This window comes from Pipistrellus hanaki (assembly GCF_964339955.1).
Source record: "Pipistrellus hanaki genome assembly, chromosome: 3".
NCBI lineage: Eukaryota > Metazoa > Chordata > Mammalia > Chiroptera > Vespertilionidae > Pipistrellus > Pipistrellus hanaki.
Window position 1 is genome coordinate 33,249,346 of NC_140505.1, and position 12,619 is coordinate 33,261,964.

The window sequence follows — 12,619 nt, forward strand, 5'->3', positions numbered from 1 at the left end:
ACTATTATTCTTACTCCACAGCATGCTCTGGTTGGCCCAAAATATACTGCTGCTAACACATTTATCTACATCTCCCTATGACCACCTTGTTACAGGAAACATTATGAGTTCTTCAGAAATCATTTTAAAATTCACCCATTTTGAGATGTTGCTATTCATAAAATACAACTGTGACTCAATATTCCAACTAAGTTCATTTCAGCATGAAACATTCTACATGGAAAAAGCTCCCCAAAAGACAGCTCTCACTGTATATTGTTAAAATAAACCCACCGTTCCACATTTTCTGGTTTAATTTTACCATGTTGATTTGGATATAAGCTTGTTTCATTTCTGGGCAGAGCCAGCTTTGCAGAGGCTGAAGGACGCTCTCACAATGGCTACCACTGTGAGAGACGCTGTCAAGGTTACCACATGTTTGCTCACTAGAACTGGAAAGACAGGAAGAGTGATGGGACAGCTGAGGCTGTCAGGTGATAAGCAGAGAAGTGGTGTGTAGAAGCACTTGCTCATGTCACCACAGGCTGCCAGGTGTGCGAGAACATGCAGACCTGTCTTAGATAGGAGTTGGAGAGAAGCGGGGGGAGCCAGCCCGGATTATTCATGGGCTAAACAGGCTCAATTCAGGCATGACTACGTATAACTGTATATAAGAAACAATCAGGGAAAAGGCAGCTAGAACTATTTCAACTATTCAGGTAACTGGGCAGTAGAAGGGGAATTAATGAAAAGCAGAATAGCTCAAGGTAGAACTCAAATTAAGTGTGGGAGAAATAGAGATTTTACTTTTAGAAGACAAAAATGACTCACTAGGGGAGGTCAGGCGAAACATAGGCAAGAAAGAGGCAACACTCGTGGAATGTCCATGATCTGGGGTGATTTGCAGACCAACTTTACATTCCTATTTTAGAGGTCAGCACATTGAGGTTCAGAGGCAGAAGTATCTCAAAGGTTTGAATTTCCAGCGCATTAAACTGCATACCTATATAAAAGTGCAAGCATGAATTGCTTGGTCTTTGCAACATGGTTTGGCTTTATTTTCTAAAATAATTCAAACCTTGTGTCTGAGAGATGTAAAATTTACAAATATCCCTTTGTCCTTCATGCCTATAATGGTCAACACAAATAAGCAAACATCCATACACATAGAACCTTGAATACACCCAGAAATGTAGCTATGATATAGTGGAGAAAACATTTGACCCAGAGGTAGGATTCCTGCATTCAAATTTTAGCCCTGCCTCTGACCAATTGTGTGAATAAAACACCTAAAACACCCATTGAGAGATTCCTTTTTTTTTTTTTTTAGATTTCAGAGAAGAAGGGGAAGGGAGAGAGAGAAACATCAATGATGAGAATCATTGATCAGCTGCCTCCTGCAAGACCCTACTCGGGATCAAGCTTGCAACACTGGCACATGCCCTTGACTGAACTCTACCCACTGAGCAAAACTAGCTATGTCAATATACTTCATTTCTTTATCAAATTAATCAGATTAATAATATGTAATAGTTACTGCACATAAATAAAGTTCTTAGCACATATTAGGTATTCAATAATGTCTGTAGCTATTACTACTGTTACACTATCTATACTAATAAAAGGTAATATGCTAATAAGGCCAGATATCTTCTAGATGTCCTTCTGGACAAAGCCATGGTGGTGGGGTTGAGGCAGAGGCAGTTAAGGGTGATCAGGCTGGCAGGGGAGGGCAGTTAGGAGTGATCAGGCTGACAGGGGAGGTCAGGTAAGGGCGATCAGGCTGGTAAGGGCAGACAGTTGGGACAATCAGGCCAGCAGAGGAGGGTAGTTAGAGGGTCATCAGGCAGGCAGGCAGGTGAGCAGTTAGTAGACAGAGGTCCCAGATTGTGAGAGGGATGTCCCCTCCGGGATCGGGCCTAAACCAGCAGTCAGATATCTCCTGGGGGTCCAGATTAGAGAGGATGCAGGCCTGGCTAAGGGACCTCCCATCCCGTGCACAAATTCCTTGCACCGGGCTTCTAGTTGTATATGAAAAGAAATGGTCCTCCTTCAGTCATGTGGTAAATGTGTGTTGCAGGCTCATCAATCTGGATAGTTGTAACACATGCAGACAACAAGAAGCTCTCAAGATTCAAGATTAGGACAGTCAATGAGAGTCATAGGCAGAGCTAAAAAGAATGGCTCAAGTAGCTAGAAGCAAAGAATGGAAGAATTGAAGACAGAAGTTCATTACTGGCTTCAAAGGTCTCAAGCTATGTTGTGTAAGACAATTAAATGAAGACAACTCAGAGTTTTATCTGACAGTTGTTAAATATATACACTCTTTATCTCTTATCAAAGCTTTTGTGTGATAAGGTAAGAAGCCATTTTTAGATTAAAACATTTTTAAAACAGGGTCCTTTATAGCCATTGAAAAGATGATAACTTTGAGTTTATTAAAACTTGAAATACCATTTCTTTTTTGTAGAAGGCACACTTCCAAGCTCTTTCTATGAAACCAGCATTACCCTAATCCCAAAACCAGATAAAGACACTACAAAGAAAGAGAATTACAGACCAATATCCCTGATTAACATAGAGGCTAAAATCCTCAACAAAATCCTAGGAAATCAGATTTGGCATTACATTAGAAAGATCATAAACAATGACCAAGTGGGATTTATTTTGGGGATGCAAGGGTGGTACAATATCCACAATCAATAAATGTTATACATCACATAAACAAATTGGGAGACAAAAATCACATAATCATATCAATCGATGCAGAAAAAGCATTAAGCAAAATCTAACATCCTTTTTTGATTAAAAAAAAAAAAAGAAGAAGAAGAAAAGAAACTCTAAACAAGATGGGAATAGAGGGATCATACCTCATAAAAGCCTTATATGACAAACTTACAGTCAACATCATACTCAATGGACAAAAACTAAAACCATTTCCCCTAAGAACAGGAACAAGACAGGATGCCCACTTTCACCACTCCTGTTAACATAGTACTGGAAGTACTATAGGGATCAAACAAGAAGAAGAAATAAAAGGCATCCAAGCTTGAAAGGAAGAAATAAAACTGTCATTATTCTCACATGACATGATATTATACATAGAAAACCCTAAAGATCCATAAAAAAACTACTAAACTTAATCAGTGATTTTGGCAAGATACAAAATTAACATCCAGAAATCTATGGATTTTTTAAAAAAATATTTCCAGAATGTTTTTATTTTTTTAATGTCTTTATTGATTAAGGTATTCCATATTTGTCCTCATTCCCCCATTACCTTCCCAATCCCGCCCCGAATCATGCCCTCATTCTCCTGTTGTCTGTGTCCATTGTTTAGGCTTATATACATGCATGTAAGTCCTTTGGTTAATCTCTCCCCCTTTCTCCCACCCTCCCCTACTTTCCCTCTGAAGTTTGACAGCCTGATCAATGCTTAGAGGCTGCAAGAGAGAAACAGAGAGTTCCCTACAAAGGATCCCCCATCAAATTATCAAATGATTTCTCAACAGAAATACATCAAGCTAGAAGGTAATGGAAGGAGATACACAACGTGATGCAAAGCAAGGGTCTAAATCCAAGAATACTCTATCCAGCAAGACTATCAATCAAAATTGAAGGGGACATCAGGAGCTTTGCAGACAAAAAAAGGCTAAGGGAGTTTATCACTACCAAGCCAGCAATGCAAGAAATGCTAAAGAGAATGCTGTAAAAAGAAGAAATAAAAAGATAAGAAGGAACACAGGTTCAAAAAAATAAAAATGGCTACAAACAAGTACCTTTCAATAATAACTTTAAACATAAATGGATTAAATGCTCCAATCAAAAGACATGGAGTCTTTTGATTGGAGCATTTAATGGATAAAAAAAAAAAAAACATGACCCATTCATATGCTATCTACAAGAGATCCACTTCAAAACAAGGAACTCATACAGGCTGAAAGTGAAAGGATGGAAAATATCTTCCAGGCAAATGGAAATGGAAAAAAAAAAACAAAAAAAAACCTGGGGTAGCAATACTTATATCAGATAAAATAGATATCAAAGTGAAGGCTATAACAAGAGATAAGGAAGGCCACTTCATAATACTAAAGGGATTGATACAATAGGAGGATATAATCCTGGTAAACATATTTGCACCCAATGTAGGAGCACACAAATACATTAAAAAAAAACTCCTGGAAGATGTCAAAGGAGATATCAACAACAATACAATCATAATAGGGATTTTAATACACTATCTGTGGCTTTTTAAACACCAAGGAGAGGCCCATTGCAGGAAGATTCCTGCAAAGACAGGGCTTCCTGTGGCCTTCCATCCCTCCGCCACTACCACCCCATACTTTCCCTTCCTTCCCGCCGCCACTGCCCCCTACTCCATGCTTTGCCCCCCCTTTACCATCGTGCCTGTGCTTTCCCTCCGCTGCCCCCACTGCCCCGCTTTCTGCTTTTCCTCTTTCTTCCTTCTATGCTGTTTTAAGTCTTCACTCTGCATCATTCAAATTAACTATGTTCTTTGTTGGGTTAATTTGCATACTCACTCTGATTGGCTAGTGGGCATAGAGGAATGATGATCAATTTTCATGTTTCTCTTATGAGTGTAGATAATTAACTCACGGAAAGAGAAACTGGAAAAAAAAATCCCATTTATCATTGCAACAAAAATATTAAGATACTTAGAAATAAACTTAGCTAAGAAGGTAAAAGACCTATACTCAGAAAATTACAGAACATTGAAAAAAGAGGTAGAGGAAGATATACACAAATGGAAGAATATACCATGTTCATGGATTGGTAGAATCAACATCATTAAAATACTACCCAAAGCAATCTATAGATTCAACGCAATCCCCATTAAAATACCAACAGCATATTTCAAAGATCTATAACAAACTCTTCAAAAATTCACATGAAATAAAAAATAGCCACAGCAATCCTGAAAAGAAGAACAAAGTTGGAGGGATCATAATACCAGCTATCAAGCTATATTTGAATATTATTGTATTAATAAAATTCTTTAATGACACATGCAAAAATTAAACCACTAGTCTAGCCTAAAGCACATGAATTAAAGTGTAAGCTTTTTTTTTTTTCTCTCTTTATGGAAATCTCTTATTTATAACTACATTGATTGACATATCTTCTATAATACTCAAATATCATGATCCTTGTCATTTAAGTTAACTAAATTATCCTTCTAACTTGTCTCCACCCCTGAGAGCCAATCACTTTTAATGGGTTTTGTGTGTGCGTGTGTGCGTGTGTGTGTGTGTGTGTGTGTGTCTGTTTTCCTGGTGTTATTTTTCAAATTCATAAAGGTAAGTAATACACTATTATTTCCACTTAGACATTATCTACTGACTCCAAATCATGGAGGCTGTGAATTTAGTTAACTGATAAATCTTTGCACAATTATTTTTCTCTCAAATTTTGAAAGCTGAAATATAAAAACCACAGAAGAATAGGGGAAGGTCATTTTAGTAGTCTTGTCTGCTCTGTCACTGAATATGTCCCTCCACTAAGAACCCATCAACTTTAGCAAGGAAGATGAAGGGATTTTTATCTCTATGCACTTGGATTTCTACAGCGATGTAGAAAGTGAAGCATTGTAGCAGTCAGTAAAGAAAGGATGGTCTGAATAAAAATGGATCTGTCCATGGATTCTGCAGCACTGGTGTTTATGAATGCCCTACTCTTCATCATGGAGACAGTTCATTATGATGACATCACACAAGTTAATTCTGTATGGTTGTCTGACATAAGCCTGAAGAGCACATTTTTATGAAGGGCTTTTCATCAGTATAAACAGGCAAGCTGGAAAAACTTAGTCCCACTCCCAGCAAAACAACTTTCTTTACAAAATGTTATTTCTGTCAGATGATGACCTCAGTTTCTTTCATTGATTTACCAACCAAAGCACAGGCTTGCTATTTCTGGTCTCACTCAAGGCACAAGTAAAAAGTGACCAAGCTAGGATGAACTTCTGACACCAGCTGAGACTTGGTGGTTTTTCAGGTCAACTAGCTCGGGAGTGAGATTTGCAAGCTTCCCTCACAGCTAAGTCCTTACTCATCTGCCCTCCAGTAGTTGATACCACTGTGGAACTCAACCTTTTCCAGAAGATGGAAGATGGGTGATAAAAGGAGTTCAAGCAGTAGCGTTTGTTACACCTGTTATTTCTACCTCACGGCATTTGGCCCTGATATGTAATTTCTCTGCACTCAAAGACTACAAGAGCAGCTCATAAAGGCGTCCTCATAGAGTCATTTTGGGGATTAAATAAAGCAAGAAATATGAAGTGTCTACAGCGATTAACATGTAGAAGGCACTTGGTGAATCTTAGTTGTGTTTCTTTCTTTAACAAATACCTATACCAGATATTAGAGCAAATTTTAATATTTTTTAAATAAAATTTTAAAATTTAAAATATGATATAGACTATACACATAGCAAATAATAATGTATATGTTTATATATATTATGTGTATAATGTTTGAACAAATGTAAATGAAATATTTTTATTAATGCACACCTGTGTGATTTTTAAAACTATATACTGACTTCAGTCATGCTTGTATCTCTTAGCATATATTCTAGAAATTCCTTTCTTTTACAAATCCCAGCACCATGCAAGGTTGGACACTCAACAAATGCTTTTTGATGATAATAGGTTTGCCATTTCAAAGTACGGAGAATTTGAGTCAGAGAAAGGTTAAATACTAGTAGTTTGCTTCCTTTTCAGCCTCTAAGCCAGGACTAAAAGAGCATTCATCTTTCCTTGCATTTTCCGATTTGATCCCTCAGAGATAATTGATAAACAAAGCCACTTCTTTTTTTGAACAAAATATGTGTCTTCCTGGCTAAATTAAAGTGCTGGTAACCCAATTAATTCTCTTAACCCAAAGAATAAACAATCGATTTATTTTTCTTTTTCAATCATGAAAATGTCACATTTCATTCTTGCTTTCTGAATTATTAGATCTCAGTTCTTCTTTCCGCATGCTTTATATGCACAAGGCAAGTGTAACCAGAGAGATATTAAAGTGGATTTGCAGTGAAACGGCCCATATCTGGGAAATTTGTCTTATTGCCTCTTAACTCGTCTTTTGTTTAATGTGCTTATTTGTATTTTCCCAGGATCACACTGGTGCTACGTGAGGACATATTTCTGCTGACAGCCTGAACTTTCAGACAGAATCTCTGTGAATTAGGTGAGAGGGAGGCTTTAATTAATGCCCTAAGTCTGGGAATGAAAACAAAGAACAGGAAGGTTGTAAGATGGATCTGGCTGTCAAAACAAAATGAAATAAAAATCCCCAAGTGATCTGCCCTGGCCAGCAGCACTGCCTCATACTGCTGGGCTCCTACCCTCACTCATGTAGAATCAGAGTCTGGGCCAGAAGCAGGGAAACACAGAGGAATGATGCTTCATTAGGAAGAATCAATAAAACAACTTTCCACAGAAATTCTCTATCCAGGGCACACTAGTGCCCCACTCCTATATCTGCCATTAGAGCTGTTTTCAAATCCCCAATGATATTCAATTCCCCAGAAAGGGCTTGAAAACTTATCCAATAATTATGGCCTTGTGAGAAAAAAGTAAAGCTATCGATAGAAAAAAAAAAAAAGTGAAAAAAATTCCTAAAGTCAGCCTCAGAATTGTGTCTGTTTTTAGAGAGGTATGAGAAATTCATGTTAGATTTCAGGAAAAGCTCTTTGGTAAAGTAGCTTGAACGTCACAGCCCAAGGCTAAAATTCTCTTTCTTTGGGAAGTGATATATTTCAGAATCAGAATATAACTTTAAACACAGGCAAATCTAATATCACACAACAGAGAAATGTTAGCGCTGGTCCAAGGACAGCTAAAGATTTAGTACTTTTCCTCACCTCACTCTCTATCTAGAGTGATGCTACCCTTCTCACTGATAAACTTGTGCTTTTTCTGCAAATGTAAACTAGCCTAAAATTTCATCTAATTAAACAAATTATTTATGGAGCGCTTACAATCAGGCATTGAGCTGAAAATCAAGGGGTACCTTTTAAAAGCAAAATCCCTGTCTTCTTAGAAAAAGATTTACCATTTCAATATCTCAACATCTAATTGCTCCATTTAAGGTGCACAAAGCACATCCAGATATATATGTAAAAGAAACACACACTGACCTTTGATCATGTCTCTGCTCATTTCAGGTATGCTGTCCTGTCTCACCCCAACTGTGAATTCCCCAAGTTCAGGACCTCAGCCTCTTTGGATCTCTCTCAATGCCAAATACAAAGCCAGATCACCATGACTACTCAAAACCCATTACAAACATCGCAGGCATTGGGATATTATCTCATCATCCTAAATGACATTCTTGTGACACACAGAGAGAATGCTATTGGGCTTGTTACTTATACAGTATTCTTAAATTTTGATTCAGTGTTCTTAAATAGATTAACCAAGAAAAAGCAAGTGGTCAAGTTGAGACAAGATTGTGATTTTCCATCCATATTTCTGATCCAAAGAAAAATAAAGGATTGTAGGGGTCCTCTCTCAGGCAGCAAAAGTGCTGGGACTAATTCTGATCTTCTAAGATCTCAAGAAACTTGAAATATTATTGGTGATAATAACACCTACACATGATTAGCATTTTATACTTTTCATTTAGTCATTCATTCAATAACAAATACCACCACCAGATCTCCCAAAAAAAATAGTAATGATAAGCAAGATGAATACAATGCCTGCCTTCAGGGATCTGCTCTGTTTTCCTCTTTGATCTTTTAAGATCTTTCCAAGACAGTTTGGTGGTCACTGTGAGCCTCAGGCAGAGTAGCCTAATGTTTCAAGCCCCAGGCTCTGGAGTTTAACTGCAGGACAGAGAATAACACAGTTAATTCTTCAAGTTTCATTATATTCATGATAGTGTTGAAAATATCCATTTGGGGGTTGGGGGAATACAGTAGTAATGGTTCAAACTGAAGGGATTTATTACAGGAATTGGCTTATAGCACTGAGGAGGTGGCTAAGTCAATCCAAGTCTCTAGGGTAGGGAGTGGGAAGAAGGAAAGCAGTAGGCTGGAACACCGCAGGTAAGAGCTAAAGCAGGCTGTCCACCCACAAGCAGACGTCCAAGGACAATTGGTGGAGGGGGAGCAATTCCAGACCCAGCAGCTGTTTGCAATCTCTGAGCTCAAGGAAGCAGGCCTAACCCTTCTTTTATTAAAGGCCTTCCAGCTGATGAAGTCAGGCCTAACTAGATGATCTCCCTTTAGATTAAAGTCAACTGATTAGCCACTTTAATCACATCTGAAAAATCCCTTCACTCTACTCCCTGAATTGATCTTTGAATAACTACAAGAAGGTACGGTATTTGTGCTACTTAATAGTCCCTGTATCTCTTTTTGCCCTCCAACTCTGGCCCTAATCAGAACACACGAGCAAGGGAGTCCTGGCTCGTCAAAAGGCATCACATAAGGTTATTAATTGTAAAGACTAAGGAGATGATGCACATAGTAAAACTGGAATTACCATTTAGCAGGTCAGGCTCAGAAAAAAAAGAAATCAACAAATCAGTGTTGGTGAGGATGTGGAGAAAAGGGAACCCTTGTGTACTGTTGGTGAGAATGCAGATTGGTGCAGTCACTGTTGAAAGCAGTATGAAGTTTTCTCAAAAAATTAAAAATAAAGCTCTTATGACCCAAGGATTTAACTTCTGGGAATATATATGAAGAAACCCTAAACACTCATTCAAAAGAATATATGCACCTCTATGTTTACTGCATTGCTACTTACAATAGCCAAGATTTGGAAGCAGGCCAAGTGCCCATGGCTAAATGAGCAAATGAAAAAGCTGTGGTACATTTACAAAATGGAATACTACTCAGCCTTAAGAAGAAGGAAATCTTACCTTTTGTGACAGTATGGATGGACCTAGAGGGTATTATACTAAGTGAAATAAGCCAGTTTGAGAAAGACAAATACCATAAGATTTCATTTATATGTAGAATCTAATGAACAAAACAAACAAACAAAATAGAAACAGACTCATGGATATAGAGAACAGACTGACAGCTGGGGGGAAGGAGGGGGAATGGGTGGCTGGGTGAAATAGGTGAAGGAATTACACCAAACAAACAAACAAACAAACAAAAAACTCAGACACAGACAACAATATGGTGATTACCAGAAAGAAGGAAAATGTGGAGAGGAGGTAGAAGAGGGTAAAGGGTGGATAAATGGTGATGGAAGGAGACTAGACTTTGGGTGACAAACACACAATACAATATACAGACAATGTATTATAAAATTGTATTTGAAACCTATATAATTAGCCAATGCAAGCCAAGTAAATTCAACAAGTATACATACATATGTATAGGAGTGACAATGTAACAGTTGGTCTGTAGTGTTAAAATGACAGTCTCGTTTTCCTCACTCAGAAACCTTTGTTCTCACTTCATTGTGGTCACTACCCCACAGTTTGTGTTTTTCCTGCCTGAGTGAGAACACAGATGCACAAGTCAAAGAGAAAAGTGAGCAAAAGCTGTGTGGGAGGATCTGAGGTGAGGGGTTAGCAACTTCCGAGGTTCCCAGACATGTTGGATAAGGCAGAGTGACCCCTGTCACCCCAAGCGTGGGCTCTTCCAGCAGGGAGCCTCCGATGCTCTTGCATTGCAGGCTGCACGCTCCACAGCTCTCCCTCAACAACCCCCCTCTTCTGTGTGAGCTTCTGGAAAGCTGGCTAGAATGTAAATATTCATTGTTCTCCCTCAATCTTCTTTGTAAACAGAAATTCTTTTCTATTTCCTTTCAGTTGACTATTTTTGGGCTACAAATTAAAAATCTGTGAAAAGCCTTTCCAAGTTTGAGACCAAATTTCGTTTGGGCAGATGGGAGTAATATTTGGATGGTTAAAAATCAGCAACAAACACGATTGTGAAGTAAATAATAATAGGCATGCTTAACGTACACTGAGTGGCCAGATTATTATGATCTCTGAAAGCATAGTCATCCTGCCACTCTCCAGTGCATGAATTCATGCATGGGTGGGGTCCGGTCAGCCTGGCCAGGGGGAGAGAACATGGGCAGTTGGCCGGCCTGCCTGCTGGTCAAACTACTGGTTGAGGGGACAATTTGCATATTAGCCTTTAATTATATAGGATATACGCTGAGTGACCAGATTATTATGCTTTCAGAGATCATAATAATCTGGCCACTCAGTGTACAAAACTTAAACTGTCAACACAAATTAATTATCTTGCTATAATTTTAGCAGGGAAACAGAAGCAGCAGTTTACCTAGTCTAGGTTCAGCCCCCTCCTAAAACATCCCGGAATGATCTCCTAAAACATCATTGACATTAGCTAGGCATACACTTACCTGATCCCATCACATATTCTCCTGGCTCACACAAACCTTGTGTGACTGAACTTTAAAATATCTACATTATAAGATGTCAATCAATATGGCACCCCAAGGTTATAAGCTATTTAGTGATGCATTTATGTAGCCTTCCAATTTTTAAAGCTAAATTCAACCACCTTCAAGTCACTAAATAAGTATTTGTTAAGTCCCTCTTCACAAACTCAGAAATTCTTTTTTTATGAAGAGGTTAGAGCTAAGAACAGGACTCAGTTTCTGCTCTCAAGAGGCTTCCATTCTTTTTCTTTTAAAATATAGTTTTATCGATTACAGAGAGAACAGAGAGGTAGAAGCATCAATGATGACAGAGAATCATTGAACAGCTGCCTCCTGGGGATTGAGCCCAAAACCTGGGCATGTGCCCTGACCAGGTTGATGCTCAACCACTGAGCAACACTGGCCGGGGGAGGCTTACTTTCTAATGAAGCTCCTGAGACATTAAACTAGTAAACAAATACCAAATAATTTATATTGTAGTGAGCGCTGCCAAGGAAAAGGGCCTACATTCAGGAGAGATTGTATTATAACTCCAGGTTGTAACTTAAAAACACTGAGAAAACTTATTACTTTCTATTGTATATTCTTTGATATAGCAGATCATTTGTCAGTGATGTCAGCAAAACTACATATTTGATGCATTTTGTTCTGAAGCTGTATCCAAGTATAATGCATACTTTTTTCTACCAAAAGAATACAGTATAAAAGAAATATTAACATTTAAAACAATTATTTAACAACTTCTCTTACAAGAAGGAGGTATTGAAAAGTCAGTATCTTTTTTATTACTTATTTTCATTGTTGAAAGTATAATAGATATCCCTTTTGTATTTTTTGTTTGTTTGTTTTTTTCCTATTGACTCTCTTCTCCCTCCCAGGCCTTCATCGCAATATTGTCTGTGTCCTGGGCCATGAATATATGCATATAAATTCCCCAATTAATCTCTCCCCACCCACCTCCACTTCTCTCTAAAATTCATCAGTCTGTTCCATGCTTCTATGTCTCTGGATATACTTTGTTCATCAGATTACACATATGAGTGAGATCATATAATACTTATCTTTCTCTGACTGGATTATTTTGCTCAGCATAATACTCTCCAGGTCCATCCATGCTGTTGCAAATGGTAAGAGTTACTTCTTTTTTCAACCAAGTAGTATTCCATTGTGTAAATGTACCAAAGTGTCTATTTTACAATCTTAAAAGGAAGACTATCTGAAAATCACGAATGAATC